The 24,741-nt window shown below is 37.9% G+C and overlaps 2 pseudogenes; both read right to left on the bottom strand.

Moving 5' to 3' along the window:
• LOC127905675 (uncharacterized) overlaps positions 1 to 1,835 on the bottom strand; it is a 55,959-nt pseudogene extending 54,124 nt beyond the window's left edge.
• Positions 1,836 to 6,365: 4,530 nt separating this feature from the next.
• LOC127905674 (uncharacterized) lies at positions 6,366 to 24,671 on the bottom strand (annotated as a pseudogene).
• Positions 24,672 to 24,741: the final 70 nt, after the last annotated feature.

Genomic DNA, 24,741 nt, shown 5'->3' with positions numbered 1-24,741 from the left:
TGTGATACGACCCAAGTAAGGTCAGATTCGGATTTTGGCGTAAAAAGAGCAACAGTCCAGGTTTATGAAAACAGTTATAATTCTCAATCCGACCGTTGGATCAGGCTACAATTTTCTGTGGACTCTCCAAACATGTTTTCCTACTATGGGTTAAAATTTCAGGTCAATCAGAGTTCTAGAAGGCACCACAATACTGGTCAACATAGGCCGTATGAATTTTGTTATTTATTTCCATTTAACTTGTGGACTTCCTATTTGGTTATGATTTTTTTCCCACAAGGATGTGGCAGCTGGTTTTGGGAATTTGCTAGTTCCACTAGGATCTTTAATGAGCTGCAGTATAATCTCCAAGTGTGGCAAGGATTCATTAATGTTTGAGAATCCTTTTCTTATAAGGATTCCTTATTCATCCTAGCTACACAGGGAAAGAAAAGCTAGTGGTATTTAATGATAAATTAGCTATTTTTATTATTTTCTTTCATGTTTGGGCTTAATTAAAACTTTGTTTTGAGCTAGGATCCGAGGCTTGTTTGGATCAGGTTATGGGCTTTTTAGTTTAGGGTTTTTGGATCAGTTTTGAGTGGACCTCATATAAGTCCACATAAGGGGTCCATTAGGGTTAATTTTTCAAGAACTGTTTAAACTCATGTAAGCCAAAATTTCAGCAGCTTTGATGATAATTACTTCTGAATTTTTCAGTTTTAACGTGTGAGAGTGATTCTTGCATTCTTCAGTTCATGAACGAACTGAATCTGACTTATCGAAGATTAACTGGCTTCGTGGTGTCTTCTACTCAATCCAATAGTGTTGGTGCCTTAGGGCAGGTTTCCATTGTGTCACATTCCTATCAGACCTATTTCGGCTTTCCGGGATTAGATCTCAATCTTGATTGTGGGTTGCGTGACCACGTGATCATGAGGTTCGCATCACAAGGACTCCTCAACCGGTAATGCTAACTCATCCCCATCACTATCCTCCAATGGTGACATGCCTTCACAATCAGATCTGTCACTTTCAGATTCCATATCACCATTATCTCTAATCATCATGATTCTCTTGTTTGGACTCTCTGAAGCATAATGTCCATGTCCTTGACACCTGAAACATTTAACATCACGAGTACGTTTAGGTTGAGTTTTAGATTTACCTTTGGCATCAGTAGGGACATCAACTTTAGCCTTTGGTGGTTCAGTTCTAGAAGGAACAAAGGATCTCGGCCGGATAGTACCCTCTCTCTTTAGATTCGGCTTCGAAGATGATGAAGAACCCGAATTAAACGCTGACCGAGCATGTCCCTTCCTAAGTTGTCTCTCCACCTTCGTAGCCATTTCGTAGCCATGTGAACCATGTCCTCTAGCTCCACATAGTGCTGTAGCTCAACCACATTGGCAATGTCCCGATTCAACCCATTAAGAAATCTAGCCATGGTGGCTTCTCTATCCTCAACAATATTGGCCCGAATCATTGCTATCTCCATCTCTTTGTGATATTCATCTACTGTCTTATAACCTTGATTCAGACCTTGGAGCTCCAGATATAAGTCTCTGTAATAGTAGTTTGGCACAAATCGTCTCCTCATTAAGACTTTCATCTCCCCCCATGTCTGAACGGGACGCTCCCTATTCCTCCTCCTACTGATCACAATCTGATCCCACCAAATCAATGCATACTCCGTAAACACAATTATCACCAATTTCACCTTTTTTATTTTCAGAATAGCTATGGTAATCAAAAATCCAATCTACCTTTTTCTCAAACTCCAAATAAGCCTTGGGATTATTTTTACCTTGAAAGTTAGGAATTTTTAGTTTAATGGTGTCCAACTCCCCTTCCATATCTTCATAAGTTCCTATGCACGGAAATTCACATTCCTCCTCGCCCTGTTTGGTCCAGACCTGATTCCTTGGCCAGCAGATGCAAAATCATAGTCTTCTTCACCCGCATCTGCGTTTTCATAAGGGAAATGGATGTAGCATTCATTTCTTTAAGCATTCTACGAGTCTGAAAGAAGGATCTAACAGCGTTGATTACATCTTCCCCAACTATGTGCCATATTCTTTTGAAGAAACCTGCGTTAAAGCCATCCGGACCAGGGGCTTTGTTGTTCTTTAAACTAAACATAGCATGCTTAATCTCCTCCCTTGTTACATCTTGTGCGAGTACATGTTGTTGCGTTAAAGACAGTTTCAAGTTAACTGCCGATTCCATCACTTCCTCGTTCAGAACCCTAGGCATCTGATCCACTCCTAACACACGATGGAAGTATGCAATTACTTCTGATTTGACTGCCTCGTGTCCTTCGACAACCTCTCCATCCTCCCTTGTAAGTGATAGAAGCTTATTTCTATTCTGTCTTCCATTTACTGATTTGTGAAAGTAGCTAGTATTCTGATCCCCCAAGCTAAGCCATTGTATCCTTGCCTTCTGTTTGAAAAAACTCTCTTCAGCCCTGACGGTAGAAGCGTATTTATGAACAACATCCCTTTCTCGCATGCACAAAATTGGATTCTCATGCGCTGTATGCAGAGCCTGTTGAGCCTTATCCATTTCGTTTTTTGCATCTTTCACTCTATCTGAAATGTTGGAGAAGTGAGCCATATTGAAAAGTTTCAATTCCTGCTTTAGCTTTCTTAGTTTGCAACACAGCTGATACATTGGACAACCCCCCGAATTCTGATCCCATACCTTCTTCACCAAGGGCATGAACTCGTCATGATCCATCCACATATCGAAGAATCTGAATGGTTTCCTTATGTTCTGATCATTGCCAATAACCTTTACCACCATAGAAGAATGGTCTGACATACCCGAAGGCAAAAATCTCGCTTCCGATAATGGGAAGTTCAGATTCCACTTCTCATTGACAAGCACTTTATCTAGTTTCCGCACAATCAGATTCTCAGGACATTGGTTCGACCAAGTATAATGCATACCTGAATACCGAAGATCATCTACTTTCGCTTCTCGAATACATGTATCCAATCTGTCCATAGTACCAGCCCACGTAGTAGACCCTCCTAACCTGTCCGACTGGTTGCGGATAGCATTAAAGTCACCCATAAGAATCCACGGGGTTGACTCCCATCCATCACTACGACTCACTATATCAGACCATAATGCCTCACGTAAGGAAGCATTATTGTCTCCATAAATAATTGAAGTATTGAAACTGATATTGGTATCTAATATAGTGACAGAAACATGAATAGCCTGGTCTGACATTCCAAAAACATCCACCTTCACCGTATCAGCATTCCAACAAACCCAAATACGCCCACGACAAGAGAAATCATAATTATACAAGAAGGACCAAGAACGTAGAAGAAGTTGAGAAACATTATCTTTATTCTTCTCTTTAACTCGAGTTTTAACCAGACCAAAAAGAGCTATCCTCTCTTGATGGATGAGCCGACGCAATTCTGAATGCTTTATAGGATCATTCAAACCTCTAATATTCCAACATCCAATAATCATAGGAAAATAGAGAGGAGTACAAACAGCAACACAAAGATTACCTTGACGTGCCTCCTGGAGAGGAGCCAGAATTCTTATTCTTCTTTGAAGAGGCTTTTGAACCCTTTTTCTTTTTCTCTAGAGAGTCTCTAGCCTTAATAGCTAACTGATTAACAGTTTCCCTTTCGGTGGAATTCAGGGTTTGAAGGGTTGTCAGGATCGTTGACGTTGACTCCTTATCGGTTTGTTCCCCATCTGTATCACCTCCCAATGCGTCCATATCTTGATCTAAAGCAGTACTTGCAGCCCCTTGCTCCTGTTTCATGTCTTCTCGTAAACTCTTCAAGACAAGAGGAGAGGAAGGATTTTCATCTTCATGACAAGCAGCATTGCGCACATCTGATGCCGCATGATCAATCATATTACAATCAGACATATGTATACCAGATGTTGAACAACCATTCTCATTACAATTACCCATTTTACATCCCAAGGGAGCATTCTCCCCACTCACAGAACCCTTGTTTCGTTTACCAACTACCTGCCACTGAAACTGATTCTGCTTGTTATCCGCAGATTTAGAGTTCATAGCTCCTAGATTCCTCTTACCCTCTACCACCACTTTAAGATTATCAATGTTATTAGTAGCACATAGTGCTGTGGTGTGTCCAAAGACATTGCAATTACTGCACTTCGACGGTATCCATTCGTACTCAGCTGAAATTGTTTTGAATAACCCATTTGGACAGTGAAGATCATATTCCTTAACCAACGTCTTTGAAGCATCTATCTCAACGCAAACTCTTGCGTAACTAAGCCTTTTACGCAACAATGTCGTATGATCCAATAGCACTCGCTACACAGCTCAACCCCTTAATAGTCCAATACTCGAGAGGGACATTATACAGCCGAACCCATACCGGAACTGGCCAAATCATCTTTCAAAAATTGCATGTTCGGTTGCCAACGTTTAAGCACCAAATGCCTGTTTGCCATGTGCCATGGGGCTCTTTCCAGCACATTAGTGGCATGATCAACAGAATCAAAATTGAAGATGAAGAAACCATTATCCGAAGACAAAACTTCTGATAGACCGTAGGAGCTCCATATTCTTTTGGCAATAGAATTAACCACGGGATACGGTAATTTCTGCCCCACAAAATGACCAACTAGGGTGGATTTCCAAAATTCACAGCCATCTTCAAACACATCAAGTGGAGGAGCTACTGTCACACGACCATCCGTCATAGTAGGGGGAGCAAAGTGCAAATGACGGACTGAACTAATGCCAAGGGTCTTGCTACCCTCATTGTCATCAACATTAGAACCCTTCAAAGCATTTAAAAAATTCAATTTGGGTCTAAGTTATAGTTGTTCTTGTTGATGAGACCCTACCTTCACCTCATCAACTTTAGAACCCAACACATGGTTTATTTCTGGAACAACATTAGAAGCTTGGACAGTAGAGTGGTTCTCTATACTAACATCAGAATCAACTTGAAACTGAGAAATGCTCATCCCATGACTATTCAACATATCTTGCAGTTCTAATCTTAATGTATGTTTAGACTTAACTTTATTATGTTGTTCAATGTTAGAGCTAACCATTGGAACATTTTCCACAGAAGAACATAGAGACATTATGGTAGCATACAAATACTAGAGAGAACAAAATTCTAAGAAGATAAACTGAGTCCAAGAAGCAACCTAAACTCAGAATTAACAGCAACCTAACTCATAAACAACAAGATGCAGATTAGTTCATGAAGGAAGAAGAGAATTACAGAATTACGAGGCCAATATCTCCCAGCACACTGATTATAACAATGATCCGTTCGGTCAAGATGTAGAGTAAGTTCCGAAGAACAACATACTCAAAAATGGTAACGATCCAACGGTGAACAAAGGAGATCAAGCTACGACAAACCACTCTGAAACTAGCAAGAAAAAATGAAACTTTTTCCAAAGAACTGTGATTTAATCTTCACATATGGCAAAGGCCTTCATATCTATGACAGCCATAAGAGAAATCATGAAGAAAATCCATTCACTATGCTGCAACTTCACCACTTCTCCATAGTTCCAGAACTGAAAATGCAGAATAGTAGAAATATTGCGAGATCAATATCTCTTACCTCGTTGATTGGATAACAAATCTGTTTGGTCAATGTTGAGAGAAGGTTGGAAGGAACAACATAGTCAGAAATGAGAACAATCCAACGATGGACGGAGTAGATGTAGCTCCGACAGCACCACACTCTCTCTCTTTCTCTCTTTTCTCTCTCTACGCCCCTTATTTGAAGTCCACAAGTCAAATAGAAGTAAATAACAAAATTCGTACAGCCTCTATTGAACAGTATTGTGGTGCCTTCCCGATGTCCGATTGACCTCAAATTTTAACCCATAGTAGGACAACATGTCTGGAGAGTCCACATATAATTTTTAGCCCGATCCAACAATCAGATTGAGAATCATAATTGTTGCTGTAAACCTGGACTGTTGCGCTTTTTACTTCAAAATCCGAATCTAACCTTACTTGGGTCGTATCACAAGGCTGAACCGTATCATAAGGACTCTTTTCTAAGCACATCAAGAACTTGTCTTAAATGATCCATATGCTCATCAAACTCTTTACTATAAATCAAAATATCATCAAAGTAAACAACTACAAACTTACCAATGAAAGCACGCAAAACATGACTCATCAATCTCATAAAAGTACCAGGTGTATTAGTAAATCCAAAAGGCATAACCAACCACTCATACAAACCATATTTAGTTTTAAAAGCAGTTTTCCATTCATCCCCTTCTTTCATCCTAATTTGATGATAACAACTTTTTAAATCAATTTTCGAAAACATTTTAGAACCATACAATTCATCCAACATATCATCTAATCTGGGAATAGAATATTAATACTTTATAGTGATGTTATTGATAGTCCTCCAATTGACACACATTTGCCAAGTCTTGTCTTTCTTTGGGACAAGAAGCATGAGAACTGCACAAGGACTCATGCTCTCACGAATGTATCCTTTCAACATCAACTCCTCCACTTGCCATTGGAGTTCCTTAGACTCTTTGGGATTGCTCCTATATATTGGCCTATTTGGTATAGATGCTCCTGGAATAAAGTCCATTGGATGTTCAATTCCACTAATTTGCGACAAGACACCAGGAATCTCTTCTGGAAAGACATCTTTAAATTCCTGTAAAAGAACTTTAACAACACTAGGAGCACATGAATCCATATTATCAGAGTTAAAGTATACCTTTTTATACACAAGTAAAATTATTGGCAATTCAGAAAGATAAGCATGTTTAAGATCACTAGATTTTACAAAGAAATTAAGGTCTTTCTTGTTTTCTCACCTTTTCTTTCTTCTCTCCAGTCATTTTCTCTCCACTCTCTTGTTTTCTCACCTTTTCTTTCTTCTCTCCAGTCATTTTCTCTCCACTCTCGGCCTCCCTTTTTTTTTCTTTTTGGTCGTGACCCTCCCCTAATTTCCTAAGAGCCAAAAATTTGTCCCCTTTTGTTTCCAACTCATGGCTCACTTTATTTTCGCTCTTCCTCACATTCTCGCCATGTTGTTCGGCTTTTTCTTCCACTTTGGGTGAATCTGAATGCTCCTCCTCATAGCTTTTCTTCAACTGAATTTGATCTTCATACACTTGCTTTGGTGTTAGTGGTGCAAGTATATAAATTCTACCATCCTTTTCTAATGAATACATGTTCTTAAACCCATCAAGCTTGGCACAACATCACATAACACTTCATCCTTATACTTGCCTACTGAAAAAGAAATCATCACCTGTCTATTCATCCTAACAACACCACATTCATTCAACCATTGAAGCTGATAAGGCCTCTCATGCTTTATGGTATTCAATCCCAACTTTCTAACCAAAGCAACACTAGCAACATTAGTACTGAAAAAGAAATCATCACTTGTCTATTCATCCTAACAACATCACATTCATTCAACCATTGAAGCTGATAAGGCCTCTCATGCTTTATGGTATTCAATCCCAACTTTCTAACCAAAGCAACACTAGCAACATTAGTACAACAACTACCACTATCAATGATCATACTACATACCTTATCGTTGATTAGGCATCTAGTATGGAAGATGTTCTTACTTTTGTTGCTCCACATCATCCTTCTTAGTCTGAACACTGAGAGACCTTATAATCACCAAAACTTTATCACCAACAACATACTCTAAATCACTAGCATCCTCAAGTGGTGGCATGTCATCACAATCAGACTCCTCACTAGTGGACAAAATCACTCCATCATCCCTTAGAATCATAACTCGATAATTTGCACACTCTGATGCATAGTGTCCCAATCCCTGACACTTGAAACACTTTATATGATGATTACGCTTCGATTGGACTTCTCCTTTAAGTTTTTGATCATTAGCCGAAACTTGCTTCTTCATGGAGGTAGGTTTGGCAACTTTAGAAGTCACCAAAGGCTTCGATGGCGCACTACCCTCTCTCTTATAATTCAACTTCCAATCCAAAGAAGACTCCGAATAAGCTCCAGATACTACCCTTCCTTTTCAACTGTCCTTCAACCTTAATGGCCAAATGCACTAACTCTTTCAATTCAATATAAGATTGCAACTCCACAATATTAGTTATGTAGATTCAAGCCATTCAAAAACCTAGACATGGTAACTTCCTCATCTTCATTAACATTAGCTCTAATCATAGCCACCACCTCTAATTCTTTCTGATACTCTTCCACACTCTTATTACCCTATGTAATCATTTGTAAATGATCAAACAACTCTAAAATTTCAGCTCGATCCAACGGTCAGATTGAGAATTATGATTGTTACCGTAAAACTGGATAGTTGCACATTTTACGTCAAAATCTGAATTTGACCTTGCCTGGATCGTATCATTCCCTCTATCTTCAAGATGATTCGTCCTTGAATCACCAACAAGTTGAATGGACAATTCCTTAGCCTCTTTTTGAAGCCTTTGGAGTTCTTTTCTTGCCAACAATCGTCGCCAACAACTTTGGATGAAAGTAGCAGCCATTCTATTTCGTATATCATCATTGCAGCGTATTTTCTCCTCTCTTTCTGAAGCTTGCTGGGCATCGACTGTTGCTGCTAACACATCAAGTTCTTGCTTCATCTCCCATAGAATATAGGATAGACTCTTAGATTCTTTTTTTAGAACACTAATCTCTTTATTTCTCTCCATTTGATACCACCTCTCCTTTTAAATCCTCCTTTTCTTTTGCCATAACACCTCATCAAAATACATGAAATCCCTTCGGTTTCTAGGCTGCCGAAAACCTTTCCGCTGGCCTATGGTCTCATCCTTAAAACCACCATCAACAATATCATCACCGTCCACCTCAAAATCCTCATAATCAGCCCACCTTAGCCTTTCGGCCCCACTGTCATTGTTTGATTTCGGTTCAGCCCCAACTTTTCTCACGTCTTGGGTACATGTTCCGGCCACATTACCCTGTTTTCTCACCTTGGCAAGTCTGTCACACACGTTCCCCATCACGGAATTCATTCTTTCTATCATCTTCGTCATGGCTTGCATTTGGAATTTAAGTTCTACATCGTGAGGGGGTGGTGTGTTGTTTTGATCTGACATGATAATAAAACAAATCCTCACATCGCTCGTGTTTCGCTGAAACACTCTTAAGATCCTCACAATCTCACACCTCTTGTCTCACCTTCTTACTGTTCTTGCGGAACTCAAACCAACACCAAATAGAACCAACTTAGCAGCGCAATCCAAATGTATATATGACTCAAGAAGCAATAAAAACCAGAAAACAAACAAAACAAAACTGCGATGATAGTCTCGCGAGTAGCAAGCGAATCTATCCGAAATATAAACGAAACTGAAGACACGAATAAAAACAGAAATGAAATATGAAAAAAATGATGAAACAACACCCAAATATGTTGGATATGTTGAAGATATACTGCAAGAAATGAAAATAACAGAAAGAAAGTGAATCTCAAAAGTCGACGCAAAACAGACTCGTTTACGACAAGTCCGAATCTGGAACCTAATTTAAATGATGCCCAATTGATCTACAACTTCATATATAGTGCGATATCAACCCAAATAGACAGAATATAATGTTTGAGCAATTTACGATAAGGTTTGATATACTGACGCAAAAACGGTAAGAATCAGACCTGATTAGACCCGAAATTGAAAACCAAAGCAAACAATATCCAATTGACCCGAAATTTGATATGCGGTGCGATTAGGACCCCAGTAATTAGAGAATTAAATTTCCTGGTTCTCTAAAGAACTGAAAAACAACTTATCGAAGAATAACTGTCTTCGTGGCGTCATCCTTATACTTCTCGTTCGCAAATCAATATTCGTTGAGTGGGGGTTTTCCATTTCCAATAGTGTTGGTGCCTAGGTACAAGTTATCTTTGTGTCACACTCCTATCAAACCTGATTTACTTGGCTTTCCGGGAATTGGTGTCTTTGCGTGTGGGTTGCGTGACCATGTGATCACAAGGTTTGCATCACTAACTGGTCTTTCTCTACTCCTTTCTATCACCAATCTCTCCCACCAAACCGTGGCATAATTAGTAAACTCCACTACATCTAATGATTAGTACTTAAAGGTGGATTTTTATCAGGTAAATGTTCATCTTAAATGCAGGCCTATCACATAAATCAAAGGATTGATTGATGAGTTTAATTACTGAAATTGAGAAGACAAAGCTGGGCTAAGCTTAAAAAAGAGATGCTGGTTCAGTTCAAACTGGAACACCATTCGGTTATTGGATAATAACTGGAGCTGTAGAACTTGGATTTAGGTCTGGTTTATATGTATTGGGAAGCTAAGACATAGGCCTAAAACTTTAATGAGGAGTCCAAGATTTAAAAGTGTCATTTTCGAGTGTAAATGGTAGCAACAACAGAGAAGTTGGAATCTGTCCTGCAGCCTAGACACTGTTCAGTGTTCCGCCCATATCTTGAGTTCTAGAAGTCCAAATGCACCGATTCTTATTTTGTTGGAAAGCTGAGACAATTTCCTAGAACTTACATAAAGACAATCTGTTCAAATTCTGACGTTAGGAATGACGTTTCGTTCAGACAAGAAGATAAGGATTGTCATCAAGTCAAGATGTGGCCACCCACCCAACAATTAGTCATCAAATCAATAGTTCCGAATTTTAGCGTATAAAAGGAGGCATTTGTCATGCATTTAGGCATCTTGGTTGTTCAGATCAAGATCATGTTCTTGCTCTCTTTCTTTATATTTTTGTAATATTTAAGTTTTGCTCTCATTAATATCTTGTTTATGATTTTCATCATAACTATGTTCTTATCTAGTTTGTTTATGTTTCTCTTTTTAATCATGTTTAGCTAAGTTTATCATGTCAAGGTGAAACGGGTACACTAATACTGTAAGAATAAGTATAATATAAACTTAACATGGACTTTAATGTTTGATACTAACATGTTTTGTATTTGTTATCTTATTCACTCTTAATACTTTGCTTGTTAAATGTTTAATCTAGATTTATGTTGTATAACCCTTGGTACAACAAATACTTGGCACTTTCATAGCCCAATTGTATGGTATAACCAACACCTGTGCTATGAAAGGAACTTGATTTGTTGTTAACATAAATTAACATCATGAATATCTGACAACATTTACAAGTATTAGCATTATTCGAATAAGATAATAATGTAATCATGTGAACAATTTATAATCCGATTGGAACCTTATTTGTGTGTGGTTTGAAGTTGAGTAATAAAAAGAGTTTATACTATATTTATTTGAAATACCATTAGTGGATCCTCTAACCTTGACAATTGTTTTATATTTGTTTAAATCCTTATATCAATATCACATCTCAAAGCTCTCTTCAACGCCTTTTCTGTTATTATCTATTTCTTTATTTATAGTTTATATAGTTAACCTCCTTGTGGTTCGATCCCGGTCTTGCCGGGTTATTTATTACTTCGACACTCCTGCACTTGGAAGAAGACATCAATCTTTTGGTCGTGTCAAGTTTTTGGCACCGTTGCCGGGGAGGTAAGTTATTGTATAAATTATATATTTTCTTTTATTTTATTTTCTTTTCTTTTCACTTTTATTTGTTTTTCTAGTCTTTGTTTCTTCTTTTTCTTTTTCTTCTTTTTTCTTCTTTCTTTCTGCACTTACATGAGAGTTTGGACATGCACATTAAGTGGTAAATTTTTTAGGAAATCCTCATCATTTTCAGAAAACATGGCTGAAGAGGATAATCAGTCGCTTCATAATGAGAACAATCTTGTTAGAACACTTAGAGACTACATGAATCCAACAAGAACAAGTGCGCGATCATGCATAGTTTTTCCTCCTGATGCATCTCATTTTAATTTTAAGTCAGGCATTATTCAACTTTTACCTTCTTTTCATGGGTTAGATCTAGAAAATCCATACTTGCATTTGAGAGAATCTGACGAGGTTTGTAACATTTATAATAACTTAAATTGTAACATGAACACCATCAGATTAAAGCTTTTTTCTTTTTCATTAAAAGATAAAGCTAAAACATGGCTACAAAAATCTTAGGTCAGGATCCATTCGTGCTTGGAATAAAATGCAACAATAATTTTTAAAGAAGTTTTTCCCGTCTCACAGAAAAAACTCTTTCAAAAGACAAATCACCACTTTCACTCAAAAACTAGGAGAAACATTTTACCAATGTTGGGATAGGTATCGAGACTTGCTTAATACTTGCCCTCATCATGGTTTTGAAACACGGAGATTGGTTTCATATTTTTATGAAGGGTTAACACCTAAAGATAGACAAATAGTAGAATTGATGTGCAATGGAACTTTTGAAGATATAGACCCTGATGAAGCAATGGAGTACCTAGATTTGTTAGCTGAAAATGCTCAAAATTAGGACACTACAGGCACTTATGAGGCACCAGGTAAAACTCAAGCTCATACATCTAGTAGAGGCATGTACAACCTTAGGGAAGATCATGACCTCCAAGCCAAGTTTGCATCTTTAACTAGAAATGTCGAGGCACTAGAATTAAAAAAGAGTGGTCAATTAAAATCTGTTCAAGAAATTGTATGTCAAATCTGTGAAACCAATGAACACTCAACAAATGATTGTCCAACTTTGCCTTCTTTTAGGGAATGCCTCCATGAACAAGCTCATGCTTTAAACAGTTTCCAAAGGCCCAATCATAACCCATACTCACAAATGTATAACCCTGGTTGGAGAAATCACCCAAATTTCAGTTGGAAAATGGTAACAATAATGCACAAACTTCACAGCCACCATTTAAAGCCCACCATAATTTCCAAAATTTTCATGGTTATGCACTTCCTTATACTCCTCCCAGAAGAAATATTAAGGACACATTGCATGCATTCATTGAAAAGCAAGAGACAAATCAACACTCAACTTGCTCAAAGCATGACAGATTTTAAAGATACTCTTGCAAAAGTCACATCTACTCTCAATTTTCAAGAGAAAGGTAAGTTTCCATCTCAACCACAACAAAATCCAAAGAAGCAATACAATGCTAATGCAAGTAGTTCCGGAAGCCAACACATGGATCAAGTCAAATCAGTCATTATTACTCTCCACAGTGGTGTAAGGTTATTGAAAAACCCATTCTTGAACCTTGTGAGAAAGATGATGAATCAATCTCTAAGGGTAAGGAAAGGGTTAAACCTGAACATTGCAAAGAAAAGATCCCCACCAGTACTTCTATTTCCTCATGCCATGACCAAACAAAGGGAAGTCAATCACGATTCTGAAATCTATAAAACTTTCAAACAGGAAGAAATCGAGGACGAAAAAGGCACCGAAAATGTTGTCGTGGATCATTTGTCAAGATTGCCAATAGATTCGATATCCAACATCACACCAATCGATGATTACTTTCCTGATGAATCTTTACTTTCTCTTAGTTCAATGCCTTGGTTTGCTAAAAATATCAATTTTCTTGATTCAGGATTTTTGCCAGCTCACTGGAATTACCAAAGACAAAGGAAAGTTTTTGAACGAAGTGAACTTTTATTGGGATGACCCTTACTTATTCAAATATTATCCTGATCAAATATTTCAAAGATGCATTTCGGACAATGAGGTAAGTAGTGTCATTAAACTTTATCATTCCGAGGCATGTGGGGGTCATTTCTCGTCAAGAAAGACAACTGCAAAAATCTTACAAAGTGGATTTTACTAGCCCACCATGTTCAAGGACTCATATGCTGCAAAACCTGTGAAAATTGTCAAAATATGGGATTTATTTCAAAACATAGAGAGTCTTTAGATAATCTTCTAATGACTCTTTAGTCTCATTATAGTGGAGATGTACATCGTGCAATTCATGATTTAAAGCCCCATTTTCATAAAGAACATGCTCATCATTTTCAGCTCGATCCAACGGTCGGATTGAGAAATATGATTGTTGCCATAAAACTGGATAATTGTACATTTTACATCAAGATCCAAATTTGACATTGCCTTGATCGTATCACATGTGATCATACATTTTGCAATAAAAAACTTGTTTGTTTCTTTAGTTTCTGGCAATGGTTACAGTCTTGATCAGTTGTTGGAATGATTCAAAGTTGCTTTTTATCTTGATTATAAGAAGAAATCATTATCAAATCCTTCAAACCTTGCCTTTTCAATTAATAAGGATTGTAAGAATTCTTTTATTTACTCAAGTTAATTATGATTTGTATGATTGGGTAATATATTTGTTTGAACTTATATGAAAAAAATCATGTTGGTGTTTTTTATTTTGAAAAACTTGCACATTCATATATTGGACTAATTTGAAACATCATGTTTGTAACAAGGTGGAAATCTTCCTCAAAATCAGCCAAGACAAGCATTTCAAGATTTTTGATTAGGTTCAATCGAGTGACTTGATTGTCCATTGGGTTTAAAAAGGATTTCAAGATTTCTATAGAGCACATGTTGAACAGTTCCTCTTACTTTTAGAGAGAGAATAGAATCTGCCAGTCAAGATGAAAATTCCAAATGGTACGCAGATTGAGAAAGTGGTTCCTGATCTTATCCTGTTGCTACCCAAGTGTATGTTTTTATTGAATAAACTACCATCCCAAAAATATTCATAACTCCTTTTGAGCATGAATATAATAAAAAATTTAGAGAGCATGGGTGTGGATGCTCTCATTCATCTCTATACCTTTTACATTAACAATATATCCAAGAAAAACAACTTTTTTCATGCAAAAAAATACACTTATTTAATTTAGCATATAATTTTTCATTCCTTAAAGCATTAAGCACATAACGAAAATGTTCAATATGTTCATCTATACTTTTACTATATACTAGATATCATCAGAATAAACAACAAAAAAATCTGCCTATAAGTGCACACCAAACAATTCCCATCAATTTCATAATTGTGCTAGGTGTATGAGTACGACTAAACAACAAGACTAACCATTCATACAAACCATATTTAGTCTTAAAAATGAACAATGCAATTCATCTAACATGTCATTTGGACAATGAACACATATCCTTCAAGATCCATTATTTTTAGATACAAGTAACACAAGAACCTCACATGGAATTATGCTCTCTCTTATATACCATTTAGATATAAGCTCCTCAAGTTGCCTTTGAAACTCTTTTGTCTTTATTAGGGTTACTTCTATATTGGTCGATTAGGAATTGCAACTTCAGGTATAAGATCAATTTGATGTTTTATTTCCTTTAATGGTGGCAAACCGCAATGAGTTGTTACCCATTATTGCTATCCATTTTTTACCCCTATTTTTTTAAAAAAAAACCAAAAATAGCAAAAAATAACAAAAACCCAAAAAATATGTTATTGACGTATTCGCGTCATTTTCAGCAACTTTTCCAAAGAATTTTAAAAAAAATAGAAAAAGAAAAAAATGCAGTTAATTTTTAGTGATCTAATTATAATTGTGAAAAGAAGAGGAACAATTTGAAAATTGAAAACCCTCTCACCAAACAACTCATTTTTTTAATCAAATAGTCTACAAGAATTCTCTTAATTCAAGGGTCCATTTTTCTTTGCTTTGTCTCCAAGTTATCAAATGAATGGTTGATATTTATTTTTGAAATTCAATTGTTAATGTTGGTTTGCTTTGCCTTCAAACCAAAGAAATTTATTTACCTATAAATATATGGTTATACCACACACAAAAAACGAGGGGGGATCTTTTAGGAAAACCAAAAAAAAAATAAAAAAGTATCCACACATATTGTCCTCATACTCGCACAACACAAAAATCCTAGACCCATACATACACAAGTTGCTAACATAGGCTAAAAAAAACCATCTGTCTTATCCGATAAAAAAAAGAGAAGAAAAGAACTAGACCATCTATGTGGCCCCCATCTCCCCCATCTCTCCTGAACTAACTTGAGCTCATCCTTCACAAGCCATTAGCCACCACTAGTTTTCCATACTCCTCTACTGCGTCGCCAAAACTGGCACCCCATTAACAACCTACCTCCTATCTCCTTCATCAGCCCACAACTACCACCCACCCAGTCACAACAATAGCCCTCACATCTCCTTTCCACAAACAACAAACCCAACAAATCATCACTAACACAGATACATGGCTAGTTTCTGAGATCTTCTCAAACCAACACCGACAGATTAGCCCTCCATTCACTCTTCACCTCCGTAGCTCTGGCTGATCTATCTCATTCTCCTTTAGCCGAGGACCTCCGCGACCACCCATCATTGAAATTCCAGTAGAGAAGGAGAGCAATGACAAACCTTCTCTAGCCTTGATCTGCTTCTTTCGACGATGGTAAGGTGCACCACAGGTATAAGGAGAAAGAAGAAGAAGTTGTGCATCTCGTGGATTGGTCCTGATACGAATCTCGTGATCACGCAACGAATATTGATTCGTGAATGAGAAGTATAAAGATGATGCCACGAAGCCAGTTGTTCTTCGATAAGTCATTTTCAATTCTTTAGAGAACCATTGAAGGGGGATTATCTCACCAATACACACACACACACACACACACACACACAGAGTATAACAAACAAGAGGTTTTATTAAATTGAATTGTCTAACTTACATGTCTGGTTATATCTTTATTTATACTAACTCAAGACTTAAATAAACCCTAATGGACCCCCTTTAGGTGGACTTATATGAGGCCCACTTACAATTGACCTAAATAAGTAAAAATAATCCAAATACTAAGAAGAAAATAATAAATCCAAAAATTACTATCCTAAATATGCTAAAATCAGATTTGTCACCATTAAAAAGTCCCAAATAGATTAGGAAATCTAATCTGAATGTAGAATTAATTCTGAAGTCTTCTTTCCTTGTTGTAGCTAGGATGAATAAGGAATCCTTGTAAGAAAAGGATTCTGGAACATTTATGATTCCTTGCCACACAAATATCATCAATGTCCTCCTCATAATCAGCCGACTAGCCTTTCGGCCCCACTGCCATTATTTGATTTCCGTTCAGCCCCAACCTTTCCCGCGTCTTGGGTACATGTTCCAGCCAAGACCCATCGTATCAAATCCCCTGCCCCCTAAAACCCATCGTCGTGTGTACTGACGCGCCACCAGTCATGAACCTCTTCAGATGAGTACACTCGACGCACCACCAGAGACCGACCCACCACAACCAAAAATCACAGCCTCATCCTTTCTTTTTCACTGCCAATAACCACTCGAGTTGATTAAAACAAATCAAAGGCACCAACACTATTGGATTGAGTAGAATGACGCCACGAAGCCAGTTAATCTTCGATAAGTCAGATTCAGTTCGTTCAAGAACTGAAGAATGCAAGAATCACTCTCACACATTAAAACTGAAAAATTCAGAAGTAATTATCATCAAAACTGTCAAAATTTTGGCTTACATGAGTTTAAATAGTTCTTGAAAAGTTAACCCTAATGGACCCCTTATGTGGACTTATATGAGGCCCACTCAAAACTGACCCAAAACCCTAAACTGAAAAGCCCATAACTTAATCTAAACAAGCCTTGGATCCTAACTGAAAACAAAGTATTAATTAAGCCCAAACAAGCCTTGGGCTGTAGCTAACAAAATAAAATAAAGCCTCTAATATTAAATCCATGTTCTGCCATGAGAAGAAGAGAAGGAAGTAAAATATTACATAAATGATTCAAGGCTTATTTATAGCCTTCCATGCAGCCTCTTAATCCTAGAAACAAAAGGAAAAGGTAGTCACCCATGTTGTTTCCAAGTTGTAGTAGGATTCTTTTGTTTCCTTTGTTGTCCTCACCTCATGGCCCAAATAAGATTGTATTGGGCTCCTCTTGCACATGGATAAGATGTACTAGGGCCTCTTTTTGATACTCCAATGGACCCTTCAATTCTGACTTGGTTGAAACCTTCAAAACCAATGCATTCAATGCCTCTTTCAATGCCTTTGTTTTGGACCGAGCATGTTGTTTTCAAGTTGTAGTAGGATTCTTTTGTTTCCTTTGTTGTCCTCACCTCATGGCCCAAATAAGATTGTATTGGGCTCCTCTTGCACATGGATAAGATGTACTAGGGCCTCTTTTTGATACTCCAATGGACCCTTCAATTCTGACTTGGTTGAAACCTTCAAAACCAATGCATTCAATGCCTCTTTCAATGCCTTTGTCTTGGACCGAGCATGTTGTTTCCAAGTTGTAGTAGGATTCTTTTGTTTCCTTTGTTGTCCTCACCTCATGGACCAAATAAGGTTGTATTGGGCTCCTCTTGCACATGGATAAGATGTACTAGGGCCTCTTTTTGATACTCCAATGGACCCTTCAATTCTGACTTGGTTGAAACCTTCAAAACCAATGCATTCAATGCCTCTTTCAATGCCTTTGTCTTGGACCGAGTCAGGGAACCATTTGGAACATGTAATGGGCCCTTGTTGGTGTTTCTGGGCTAGTCCACATCACAACATATCAATTTTTAATTAATTATGATAAGTTTTGATATGTTGCTACGAAACAGATGTGTTACAAACCTCTCTTAACCTGATGCGAACCTCTTAAACACATGGTCAAGCAACTCACACACAAAGACACTAATTCTTGGAAAAGCCAAAGTAAATCAGGTTTGATGGTTTGATGGGAGTGGGATATAAAGTTAACTTGTACCTAGGCACCAATATTATTGGAAAAGGAAACCCCTTCCCATTGAATATCAATTTGTGAACAAGAAGTAGATGACGCCACGAAGTTAGTTTTTCTTCGATAAGTCATTTCAGTTCTTTAGTGAATTAAGGAAGAGAGAATATCTCACGAACTCGCACAACAAGGTGGGGCAAAGAAGTTTTATAAATCTGAATTGTGTAACCCAACATATCTGATTATGGCATTATTTTTACTGAAATAAACTCTAATGGGCCTCTTATATGGACTTATATGAGGTCTACTTACAATTAAACTCAAATATAACCCAAAACATAAAGAAATAAAACTAACCAAAAGCCTGGTATTGTTGTCGCATATAGCAAAGAAAATAAAAGCTAAATAATCTGATTTTCCTAGTTTATAAGTTGTTATAGCTGAATAACCCTTCCTTGCATTCATAGGAGTAGTTGCCACAACTATAAGTCCTTTGTAGACTAAGAAAATTCTGACCTGATTTGCCACCCCTTTAGTGCCTTGTTTAGCTTGGATTTCCTTGTATAACTTGAACAAATAACAAAGCCAATTACCCCCTTTGTTTCTGATTTAATTACTTTCCTTGGTTATTTAGGATATTAAATTGCTCACTTTCTATCCTTGTAACATTCAGAAAAACAAGCCTAATAAGGTTGTTATGGGGCTGGACACATCACTCTCTTGTTCCACACGAATTGGGCTCTTCTTGGACTTGGATTAGATGAGTTAGAGGTTGTCCTTCATACTCCCTAGGTGTCTCAAGCTTTTTTAGGTCCATCTTGCTCTATGTATTATGAACAAGCCCATTCAATGCCTCTTTAAACTTCTTTGCCCTTACTCTTGTAATTGACCCACTAGGCACCTCCAATGGGTCTTTAGCATGATTAAGCTTAGTGTTGGGCTGATCCTCATCACCCCTTCTTGATGGGAACCTCGTGATCACGTGGTCACGCAACCCACAATCAAGATTGAGATCTGATCCCGGAAAGCCGAAATAGGTTTGATAGGAGTGTAACACAATGGAAACCTGCCCCAAGGCACCAACACTATTGGATTGAGTAGAATGACGCCACGAAGCCAGTTAATCTTCGATAAGTTAAATTCAGTTCGTTCAAGAACTGAAGAATGCAAGAATCACTCTCACACGTTAAAACTGAAGAATGCAAGAATCATTCTCACACGTTAAAACTGAAAAATTCAGAAGTAATTATCATCCAAGCTGCCGAAATTTTGGCTTACATGAGTTTAAATAGTTCTTAAAACGTTAACCCTAATGGACCCCTTATGTGGACTTAAATGATGGCCACTCAAAACTGACCCAAAACCCTAAACTGAAAAGCCCATAACTTAATCCAAACAAGCCTTGGATCCTAATTGAAAACAAAGTATTAATTAAGCCCAAACAAGCCTTGGGCTGTAGCTAACAAAATAAAACAAAGCCCATAATATTAAATCCATGTTCTGTCATGAGAAGAAGAGAAGGAAGTAAAATATAATAGAACTGATTCAAGGCTTATTTATAGCCTTCCATGCAGTCCCTTAATCCTAGAAACAAAAGGAAAAGGTAGCCACCCATGTTGTTTCCAAGTTGTAGAAGGATTCTTTTGTTTCCTTTGCTGTCCTCACCTCATGGCCCAAATAAGGTTGTGTTAGACCCCTCTTGCACATGGATAAGATGTACTAGGGTCTCCTCTTGATACTCTAATGGACCTTTCAATTCTGACTTAGTTGAAACATTCAAAACCAATGCATTCAATGCCTTTTTCTTGGACCGAGTCATTGGACCATTTGGAACATGTAATGGATCCTTGCTGGTGTTTCTGGGCTGGTCCACATCATCCCCTCTCTCCTCGAAAGGATTCGACCTAAAATCAAAATCTGTGTCAAACAACATAAGATCAGCAACATTAAAGGTAGCACTAACACCATACTCACCTGGAAGGTCAATTTTGTATGCGTTGTCATTGATTCTCTCTAAAACCTGAAATGGACCATCACCACGAGGCTGTAATTTTGATTTCCTTTGGTTAGGAAATCGTTCCTTACGCATGTGCACCCAAACCCAATCACCGGGTTGGAAAACAACCAGTTTACGTCCCTTATTTGCTTTAGAAGCGTAAAGTCTGTTCTTTTTCTGTATTTGCAGTCGAACTCCCTCATGGAGTTGTCTCACCATCTTTGCCTTCTTTTCACCATCTAAACTTACCTTTTCTTCAAAAGGCAAAGGAATTAAATCCATAGGAGTCAGTGGATTAAAACCATAAACTATTTCAAATGGAGAAAAACCAGTGGTTGAATGCACAATTCTATTATAAGCAAACTCAACAAAAGGCAAACATTCTTCCCAACTCTTTAAATTCTTTTGAATTATAGCACTCAAAAGTTGGGATAATGTTCTATTCACTATCTCAGTTTGTCCATCTGTTTGAGGATGACATGTTGTCAAAAATAAGAGTTTAGTTCCCAACTTTCCCCGTAAGGTCTTCCAAAAATAGCTAAGGAACTTAACATCACGATCTGACACTATACTCTCAGGAATGCCATGCAAACATACAGTCTCCCTAAAAAACAAGTCTGCGATATGAGATGCATCATCCGTTTTATTGCATGCAAAGAAATGCGCCATTTTAGAAAACCTATCAACCACAACAAAAATAGAGTCTCTACCTTTCTTTGACCTAGGTAAACCTAAAACAAAGTCCATAGAGATATCTACCCAAGGTTCAGTAGGCATAAGTAATGGTGTATATAGTCCATACGATTGTACTCTAGATTTTGCCTTTCTACAAGCAATGCACTGTTCACAAATTCGTTGCACATCTCTTTTCATCTTTGGCCAATAAAAATGCTCATGCAATACATCCAAGGTTTTCCCAACCCCAAAGTGACCCATTAAACCACCCCCATGTGCTTCACGAACAAGCAATTCACGCAAAGAACTAGCAGGAACACACAATCTATTCTCTTTGAACAAATAACTATCCATCAAATAAAACTTACCAAAAGCCGAATGTCCACATGCATTATAAATCTCGGCAAAGCCAGAATCATTATCATACAATTCCTTCACATATTCAAAGCCTAACAATCTAGTATTCATTGTGTGTAAAAGAACATACCTGCGCGAAAGTACATTAGCTACGATGTTCTCTTTGCCTTGCTTATACTTGATTACGGAAGGAAAAGGTTCAATGAATTCAACCCATTTTGCATGCCTCCTATTCAACTTACCTTGTCCTTTCAAATGTTTCAAGGATTCATGATCCGAATGGATTACGAACTATTTTCGCCACAAGTAATGTTGTCATGTCTCAAGTGCTCTTACCAATGCATAGAGTTCTTTGTCGTAAGTGGGATAGTTCAAGGTCGCTCCACTTAACTTCTTACTAAAATATGCAATAGGTCTCCAATCCTGCATCAAAACAGCACCTATTCCCATTCCAAACGCATCACATTCTATTTCAAATGCTTTCGTAAAGTCAGGTAAAGCCAAAACAGGTGCAGAACATAATTTATCTTTCAAAAGAACAAAAGCCAATTCTTGTTCCTCCCTCCCATTTAAACCCAACTGACTTTTTAACAACTTCATTCAAGGGTGCAGCTATTGTACTGAAATCTTTCACAAAACGCCTATAAAAACTAGCTAACCCATGAAAACTCCTTACCTCACTTACCGATTTGGGTGTAGGCCAATCCCGGATGGCCTTAACTTTCTCTTCATCCATCTCGATACCCTGTGCAGTTACAACATAGCTAAGAAACACAATTTTCTCCATGCAAAAGGCACACTTTTTAAGATTAGCATACAATTTCTCACTACGCAACACACTAAGTACATTACGCAAATGATCAAGACGCTCGGTTAAGTTCTTGCTATAGATTAGAATGTCATCAAAATACATAACCAAAAACTTACCTATGAATGCACGCAACACATGATTCATTAAACGCATAAACATACTAGGTGCATTTGTAAGTCCAAACGACATTACTAACCATTCATACAAACCATGCTTAGGCTTAAATGTTGTTTTCCACTCATCACCTTCTTTCATTCTAATTTGATGGTACCCACTTTTCAAGTCGATTTTAGAGAAAATATAGGATCCATGTAACTCATCTAACATGTCATCAAGCCTAGGAATGGGGTGTCTATACTTTACTGTTATGTTGTTGATGGCTCGGCAATCAACACACATCCTCCATGTTCCATCCTTCTTAGGCACAAGTAGCACGGGTACAGCACACGGACTCATACTCTCACGAATGTAGCCCTTTTCCATTAGCTCATCAACTTGCCTTTGAAGCTCCTTCGTCTCCTCGGGATTGCTTCTATAGGCTGGTCAATTAGGAATTGAAGCTCCGGGTACGAAATCAATCTGATGCTCTATCCCCCTCAATGGTGGTAATCCGCTAGGAGTATCGTCGGGGAACACATCATCAAACTCCTACAACAAAGTAATAGCAACACTAGGCACAATATGATCAAGATCATTAGTATTAAAGTAAGCCTCTTTGTACACAAGTAAAATCATTGGCTTGTTAGTGAAAAATGCAGATCTGACCTTCTTACTGACTTTCTTTAGTTTTTCCACACAATTCTCATCACCCTTACTGACTTTCTTCACTCCTCTTGTTTACCTCCACTCTCGGCCAGATTTGGGTGTTTTTGAGTTGTGGTCGAATGGTTTGATTTGTTTGGAGTGTTGGCTGAGTATTTGTTTGTGTTTGGATGGGTGGCCGAATGGGTTGTAGTGGTTTGAGTTCTAGCCAAATCTGATGGTCTTCTCTCCCCTTGTTCCTCACCTTGATTTTCTCTCCCCATCGCCTCATGCTCACTTTTTAGCTTTATTTGATCATCATACACCTGTTTGGGTGTAAGAGGTACAAGAGTGATGGTTTTAACATCTTTTACAATGGTATACCTATTTTTAACCCCATCATGAATTGCCTTCCTATCATATTGTCATGGTCTCCCCAACAAGATGTGACTTGCTTGCATTAGTACCACGTCGCACAGAACTTCATCAACATATTTCCCAATTGAAAATGGAACCACAACCTGTTTAGTCACTTTCACTTCATCACTATCATTCAGCCATTGCAATCTATATGGTTTAGCATGCTTAACAGTACACAAATTCAGTTTACTAACAAGGGTGGTAGTACAAACATTAACACAGCTTCCACTATCTATAATTAAACCACACACCTTGCTTTGTACATAACAACGCGTATGGAAGATGTTCTCCCTTTGTTGATTAATTTCATCTTCCTTTACCTGAACCTGAAGTGTTCATCTTATAACCAAGGACTCCCCAACCGGTAATGCTAACTCATCCCCATCACTATCCTCCAATGGTGGCATGCCTTCATAATCAGATCTGTCACTTTCAGATTCCATATCATCATTATCTCTAATCATCATGATTCTTTTGTTTGGACACTCTGAAGCATAATGTCCATGTCCTTGACACCTGAAACATTTAACATCACGGGTATGTTTAGGTTGAGTTTCAGATTTACCTTTGGCATCAGTAGGAACATCAACTTTAGCCTTTGGTGGTTCAGTTCTAGAAGGAACAAAGGATCTGGGCTGGACAATACCCTCTCTCTTTAGATTCGTCTTCCAAGATGATGAAGAGCCCGAATTAAACGCTGGCCGAGCATATCCCTTCCAAAGTTGTCTCTCCACCTTCATAGCCATGTGAACCATGTCCTCTAGCTCCACATAGTGCTCTAGCTTAACCACATTGGCAATGTCCCGATTCAACCTATTAAGAAATCTAGCCATGGTGGCTTCTCTATCCTCAACAACATTGGCCCGAATCATTGCTATCTCCATCTCTTTGTGATATTCATCTACTGTCTTATAACCTTGATTCAGACCTTGGAGCTTCAGATATAAGTCTCTGTAATAGTGGTTTGGCACAAATCATCTCCTCATTAAGACTTTCATCTCCCCCCAAGTCTGAATGAGTCGCTCCCCATTCCTCCTCCTACTGATTACAATTTGATCCCACTAAATCAATGCATACTCCGTAAACTCAATTATCACCAATTTCACCTTCTTTTGTTCAGTGCTATGGCAATCAAAAATCCAATATACCTTTGTCTCCCACTCCAAATAAGCC

Source organism: Populus trichocarpa, chromosome 8 (assembly GCF_000002775.5).
Source record: "Populus trichocarpa isolate Nisqually-1 chromosome 8, P.trichocarpa_v4.1, whole genome shotgun sequence".
Taxonomy (NCBI): domain Eukaryota; kingdom Viridiplantae; phylum Streptophyta; class Magnoliopsida; order Malpighiales; family Salicaceae; genus Populus; species Populus trichocarpa.
This window is presented reverse-complemented; position numbering and strand designations above follow the sequence as displayed.